Source organism: Trichomycterus rosablanca, chromosome 2 (genome assembly GCF_030014385.1).
Source record: "Trichomycterus rosablanca isolate fTriRos1 chromosome 2, fTriRos1.hap1, whole genome shotgun sequence".
NCBI classification, from domain to species: domain Eukaryota; kingdom Metazoa; phylum Chordata; class Actinopteri; order Siluriformes; family Trichomycteridae; genus Trichomycterus; species Trichomycterus rosablanca.
The window spans coordinates 44,914,650-44,922,015 of record NC_085989.1 but is presented as its reverse complement, the minus strand read 5'-3'; positions in this window follow the sequence as shown (position 1 = coordinate 44,922,015).

The window sequence follows — 7,366 nt, the reverse complement described above, 5'->3', positions numbered from 1 at the left end:
TTACATCACCAAGCGCAATGCAAAGCATCAGATGCAGTGGTGTAAAGCACGCCGCCACTGGACTCTAGAGCAGTGGAGACGTGTTCTCTGGAGTGACGAATCACGCTTCTCCGTCTGGCAATCCTATGGATGAGTCTGGGTTTGGAGGTTGACAGGAGAACAGTACTTGTCTGACTGTATTGTGCCGAGTGTAAAGTTTGGTGGAGGGGGGATTATGGTGTAGGGTTGTTTTTTAGGAGTTGGGCTCGGTCCCTTAGTTCCAGTGAAAGGAACTCAATGCTTCAGCATACCAAGAGATTTTGGACAATTTCATGCTCCCAACTTTGTGAGAACAGATTGGGGATGGCCCCTTCCTGTTCCAACATGACTGCTCACCAGTGCACAAAGCAAGGTCCATAAAGACGTGGATGAGCCAGTTTGGTGTGGAAGAACTTGACTGGCCTGTACAGTCCTGACCTCAACCCGATAGAACATCTTTGGGATGAATTAGAGTGAAGACTGCGAGCCAGGCCTTCTCATCCATCATCAGTGTCTGACCTCACAAATGCGCTTTTGGAAGAATGGTCAAAAATTCCCATAAACACACTCCTAAACCTTGTGGAAAGCCTTCCCAGAAGAGTTGAAGCTGTTATAGCTGCAAAGGGTGGGCCGACATCATATTGAACCCTATGGATTAAGAATGGGATCTCGCTCAAGTTCATATGCGTGTGAAGGCAGACGAGTGAATACTTAATTTTTTCTTACAACTTGCAGGATCTTTATAAACATGTTGTTGCATTTTACTTCTTAGCTTTTAAAAGAATAAAGTGAGCTTAGCATTGCTTGGATTGTAGCAGCTCTTAAAAGTTTGAAGGTTCATTTGTTGTAATAGCATGGTGTTTATGGCATGCAGTTTTCTTTTATACAAGCAGGTTACCACATATTTAGCCTCATGCTACATCTGTCATCAGAGTCTTTCATTCCACATTTCTAAACAAGCATGTTGGGCTTTAATCAAATACCATAGCTTAGCGCTTTGGTCTTTTATTTCCAGTTACTCTTGAACTTACACATTAGCCTTACATCTTTCTTCACTTGGCTCTGGTGTACCTTGTTATTCTTTTATTCAACATAAGTCATTAGCATGGAGTGCTAAATTCTTATCTTAAATACATCTTCACATCATAATGTGTTTGATGTTGTCTTTCATCAGTCATTTTAATATACATGATTTTAAGATACATGATTTCGAGATGTTCTTAGCATTTAGTACAATATGCTCCCCTTTGTCATAATGACAGTGTTTATTCGAGCTGGCATGGTCTCAGGATGTGTTATCGACCTGGCCGGGCGCTCAAACATGACTCTTACTGCTGCTGTGAAACTGTGACCCCTGCTGTCCGATTGAGGCATTCATATCGCAGCTCTGTAGTTATCTGTGGTGTTAGCTGTGGCTCTGTAGCTTGAACTGTTTAGCTTTTTATTAATTTTGTTTTGCGTGGTTTCAGAATAATCTTCCTGTAGAGACTTTTAAAGTGTCTGCTTCATGTTTATATTAATGTTAGAGATGTACACCCATCAGCCATAACATTAAAACCCCCTCCTTGTTTCTACACACGTTATCCATGTTATCAGCTCCACTTACCATATAGAAGCACTTTATAGTTCTACAATTACTGACTGTAGTCCATCTGGGTCTCTACATACTTTTTTAGCCATACTGCTTTCACCCTGTTCTCCAATGGTCAGGACCCCCACAGGACCACCACAGAGTAGGTATTATTAAGGTGGTAGATCATTCTCAGCACTGCAGTGACAATGACATGGTGGTGGTGTGTTAGTGTGTGTTGTGCTGGTATGAGTGGATCAGACACAGCAGTGCTGCTGGAGTTTTTAAATACCGTGTCCACTCACTGTCCACTCTATTAGACACTCCTACCTAGTTGGTCCACCTTGTAGATGTAAAGTCAGAGACGATCGCTCATCTATTGCTGCTGTTTGAGTTGGTCATCTTCTAGACCTTCATCAGTGGTCACAGGACGCTGCCCACGGGGCGATGGTGGCAGGATATTTTTGGTTGGTGGACTATTCTCAGTCCAGCAGGGACAGTGAGGTGTTTAAAAACTCCAGCAGCATTGCTGTGTCTTATCCACTCATACCAGCACCATGTCAGTGTCACTGCAGTGCTGAGCATGATCCACCACCACCTAAATAATTCCTGTTTCTGTAGAGAAACAGATGGACTACAGTCAGTAATTGTAGAACTACAAAGTGCTTCAATATGGTAAGTGGAGCTGATAAAATGGACAGTGAGTGTAGAAATGAGGTGGTCATAATGTTATGCCTGATTGGTGTATATTATGCTCTGCTGCGTTTCTGTAAAGATTTGATGTTTGGTTTTCTCTTGTAATAGAGTTTCTGGTTGCATTTCTTGATGCAGTGGCAGACTGTATTAAGTGACAACAGTTTTCCGAAGTACTCTAGAGCTCATGTGGCTGGGTTTATCACAGTAGCATGACAGTTTCTCATGCAGTGCAGTCTAAGGGATTAAAAATTGTACACATTTAACAGTGGCTTCCGGCTCGTTCTTACACGGACTGACATTTCTCCACATTACCAAAATATGTTTGTAATATTATGTATGGTAGATAGTAAAGACCTAAATTATTTGGAATTTAGCATTGAGAATTGATCTTTTTAAACTGATTGTGCCAAACTACATAAGCAAATTGTCAAAGATCCATCTCAATCATGATTCCCTCACCTGTTATCAATTCACTTGCTTATTGTAGAACTTTTTAAACTGGGGTAACATTTTCAAACATTTAAACTCTTAATTAGCACATCAGTTCTTTTTGAGTGTGTTACAGGCAGCAAATATAAAATTTGTTTATATTTACAAAATGCACTCAAGCTGGTCAGCCAGAACAAAAGTGTGTGTGTGTGTGGGTGTTTATAAGATTTAAAGTGGATAAATGAACAGGAAGTATATTACATAAAAGCAAAAGTGCTTCAACACTTATTTTTCCTGTTCTGTATGTGTGTTAGTGTTCTACAGTACACATTAGCCTTGAGTGTTAAGTCTTCATCATTTTTATTAGTCGCTGGTTGAGTGTGTTGAGTCGTGATCTTACTTCAGTCATTATAGTGTTGCTTTCTTTTCTACACCTGTCATTAACTTAGTCTGTAATCTTATTACCCAAGATCAATAAGTAGCTTAGAGTTACTCCTTCATCTTCCTTCCCTGGTCATCGGCTTAGCGTGTTAGCTCTTTATCCTACTTCAGTCATTAGCATGAAGTGTTTATGACTGGCGTTTACTTGCTGTGTAACTTGTTGTGTCAAAAATGTGATTTCAAAACGTTTACTCACTCACTTACTCACTCACTGTCTTAATGGCTTATCCAATTAGGGTTGCCGGGGGGGGGGGGGGGGGGGTGCTGGATCCTATCCCAGCTTTTCAATGGGTGCGAGGCACACAGTAACACCTTGGATGGGGCGCAAATCCATCGCAGGGCAGACACACACACACAACCGTACACACATCCATTCACTTATAGGGCAATTCAGTGTCTCCAATTAGCCTTGCTGCATGTTTTTGGACTGTGGAAGGAAACCGGAGCTCCTGGAGGAAACCCACGCAGACATGGGGAGAACATGCAAACTCGCCCCACCTGGGGATCGAACCCAGGACCTTCTTGCTGTTAAGCGACAGAGCTGCAAGATGTTTAATCACAGAGAATTCCAACCAAAAATGTACTGGTGAAATATAACAGATAAAAAGTAGAATCGTTGTAGCTTTATGTCAGATATTAGCAAAACTTTATGTAGGGGTCATTAGCTTAGCAGTTTAGCCTGTGTACCTGTATAGGCATTTGGTTTTCAAAAAAGAGGACACTTGTGGTAAGATGTCAGCATAGGGCAAATGCGCACCTGCACTGGGTGGATTGGCAAAGTAATTTCATGTAATTGGTGGCACCATGGCAATGTCTATGTGGGTATGGGGTAGGGGTTTAAATGTTTGACAAATGCATTAATAATGCAATGTTATTGAACTTTAATAAATAAACAGCTACTTTTTATGTCTTTTTCTGTATTTTCCCCCAATTTGCTCCCCAATCTAGTCATATCCAATTACCCTGATTGCATTACGCTTCACCTCTACTGATATAACCCTCCACTGCTGAATGAGGAGCTTCGAAACTGATACACGCCCCCTCCGACACATGTGCAGTACCGACGGCCTCTTTTCACCGGCATGGGGCGAGTTCATATGCGGATCAGCCTTGTGCACGGAGAGCCACACCCTAATCAGCATTATTCCTCAACTCTGCGCAGGCGCCATCAATCAGCCAGCAGAGGTTGTAATCGCACCAGTTATGAGGAACCATAACCATAGCCAATCGTTGTTCAAGTAGCCGCCCAGTCCAGCTGGCTGGCAGAGCTGAGATTCGATACGATGTCAGAGAAAGACATTTCAGCTGTATACAAGTGCATATTGAAACAAAACAACGTTCCTCCAAGACCAGGGTGCAACATAGAACAAAAAGTGCAAGACAGTACAGTACAGTGCAGATAGACAACAGTACAATAAATACAAAAAGACATTACTAATATAAAAAAGTAATTAAGGGAGACAAGACTAGAGACAAGTGTTGGTCAGTACATGGTGCTGAGTAGATGTATTTGAAATCCCAGCTCTGGTGTGCTTGTTTTACCGCTGCGCTCCCTGAGTGCCAACAGCTACTTTTTTAACAAGACAACTAACAAATGTATTTATGGCCAGATAATCTTATTCCCTTCCATTCAGCATTTGCCTCTAAACAATAAAACCAACAAATTAAATAGTTCATCAGTACAGCTATTTCGCCAGAATGTGGCTTTATCACAGCCTCAACAATAACCTCTATCTAAGTACGTGCATTTAAAAATTTTCGTGCTGTTTCAGAATCAGAGAAAGACTTTTTAACAAGCCAGAGGTGCCGTCCATCGATCTGTAGCTGTTGTGATGCTTCATGGTGTAAAATGCAAAAACTCCCTCTGCAGCAGTAACAGCATCTTCTGTTTTACCTGATCTCACAAAATAAAGCAATAAGCCACGAGAGGCCATGCGTTACTGTGATTTTAGCACGGGGATGACGTTTTTAAAACTTCTTTCCCGTGCTAAAATCATAGCAGTAATGCACGGTCTCGAGTGGCTTATTGCTTTTATAAAACGGCGGTCAACATAAAATACAATAAATACAACAATGTTTAATTCATAAATGTATTTATTGTGTATAAACTTACAATAAAGCATTCTTCCGCGACGCCAGGTAGTTCGACTAACAGTGTTGCTAGGCAACATGAGGGCGAAAATAAAAACTTTTTCTTTTCAGTGGTGTATTAATATGGAATGATGTGAGGTGGTCCTAGGTGTGCGTTTATCGGGGATTTTACAACGGCTTCGAACACGGCTCAGCCAATCAGATTTTAGGACCGGAACTATCCGTTTTATAATAGTTCTTTTTTTCCCCTGTAGCTGCAGTTTTGTGTTTTGCTGAACTGGCACCTTTATTGGACATGTTGCAGGTCATGCATTCTGCTTCCCAAGAAGGAGGGACATAAAGAGAAAGGTGAAATCAGTGCAAAAACACACAAAGAATAGCACACACAGACTACAAAAGCCAAATCCTGGGCATTTTTGGTTATTTAGAAATGCTGGACGCATTTGCCCGATTGCATCATGCTTCCTCTCCACCAATGCTGATCTCTGCTCTGATTGAGGAGAACGAAGCTAACCCACGTCCCCTCCGACACGTGGGCAGCAGCTGTATGCATCTTATCACCTACACTTTGACGAGTGCAGTGCAGCTCAGCGTTGTGTATGGAGAGACACACCCTGAGAGCACTCTTTTCTCATCTCTCAACTTGTCAACTACATGGGTGATTTGGACATCTTTGACGGGGTGGGGTCATGTGCTGCCATGTAGATGACAGTCTTTGTCAGGGACGTCCCTGCTTGTTTCAGAGAGTGCAGGTGCTAGACTGGCCCGCCTACAGTCCAGGCCTGTGTCTCATTAAAAATGTGTGGTGCATTATTACCACAACAACATATTACAATGTCAAACCATTAATCAGATGAATTAGAATGGAAAACATCACTTCCAAATCTACAAAAAATGGTGTTAGAAGGTTGTTAAAAGGGTAAGTGGTGTACAAGTAACACCTGATAAAACTGCTTTTCCTAGCTGGGGAAAATTCTTATCATTTGATTAGTGTTGTGTTAATGAGCACCACTTTTATTTAGTTGTTTTATATATAATCTTACGAAGCTAACCCACGCCCCCTCCCACACGTGGGCAGCATGCCGTATGCATTTTATCACCTACACTTTAACGAGTGCAGTGCAGCTCAGCACTGTGTACAGAGAGACACAACCTGAGAGCACTCTTTTGTCATCTCTGTGCAGGCACCATCAATCAGCCAGCGGAGGTCGTAATTGCACCAGTCATGGGAGAGAGACTCCATCCGGCTTAGTCCCGCCCATATCTGAACAACAGGCCAATCGTTGTTCATGTGGCCTCTCAGCCTTAGACGGCAGGCAGAGCTCAGATTCGATACGATGTATTTGAGATCCCAGCTCTGGTTCCAGCTTGTGTTTTTACCGCTGCGCCACCACTTTTATTTAGTTGTTTTTTATATAATCTTAGGTTATCACAAGACAACTCCTTCCTTTTTGTGCCTTTATCACTCAAATAAACCAGTTTGTAAGGTAACCTGACTTTGCTTGCACCCCAGCATATTAAATTGGTGAGAATATAACTACATTTAGTGTTTATTTAGTTTTTTTTTTTTTTCTATAATCTTAAGTTATCACAAGAAAACTGACCCCTGATCCATCCTTTTTGTGCCTTTATCACTCAAATAAACCAGTTTTTAAGAAAACCTGACTTTGCTTGCACACCAGCAAAGGAAAAAAACAAGTGTGGATTTTATTTATTTTGTAATAAATCTTGGCATATTAGTTATTTAATATTCTATAGAATCTGTCTAGTCTTAACCATGAATCACGATTGAAACCCCGCTGGGTCTGTGATCTCAGACGCTTGGTTGTATCTGTACGTATGTAGGATTACACGTTGCTGGCAGCTTTCTGCCTTCTCTCACCTCTTTAATGTTTTTATAGAAGGAATGATCTCATGTTTGTGTGAATCTTGGCTCTGACTGCAGTATCCGCGGGTTATATCACCTGTCTGGTTTTCTGTCGGTTCCATGTAATCCTCGGGCAGGCCCACACACACACCACGACATAAAACCACGTTCAAATGATGTATCTCTACTCGTCTCCTGTCATGTTTATTCATATCCATCACTCCTCTTATCTACTGTATAAATGTTAAATTATA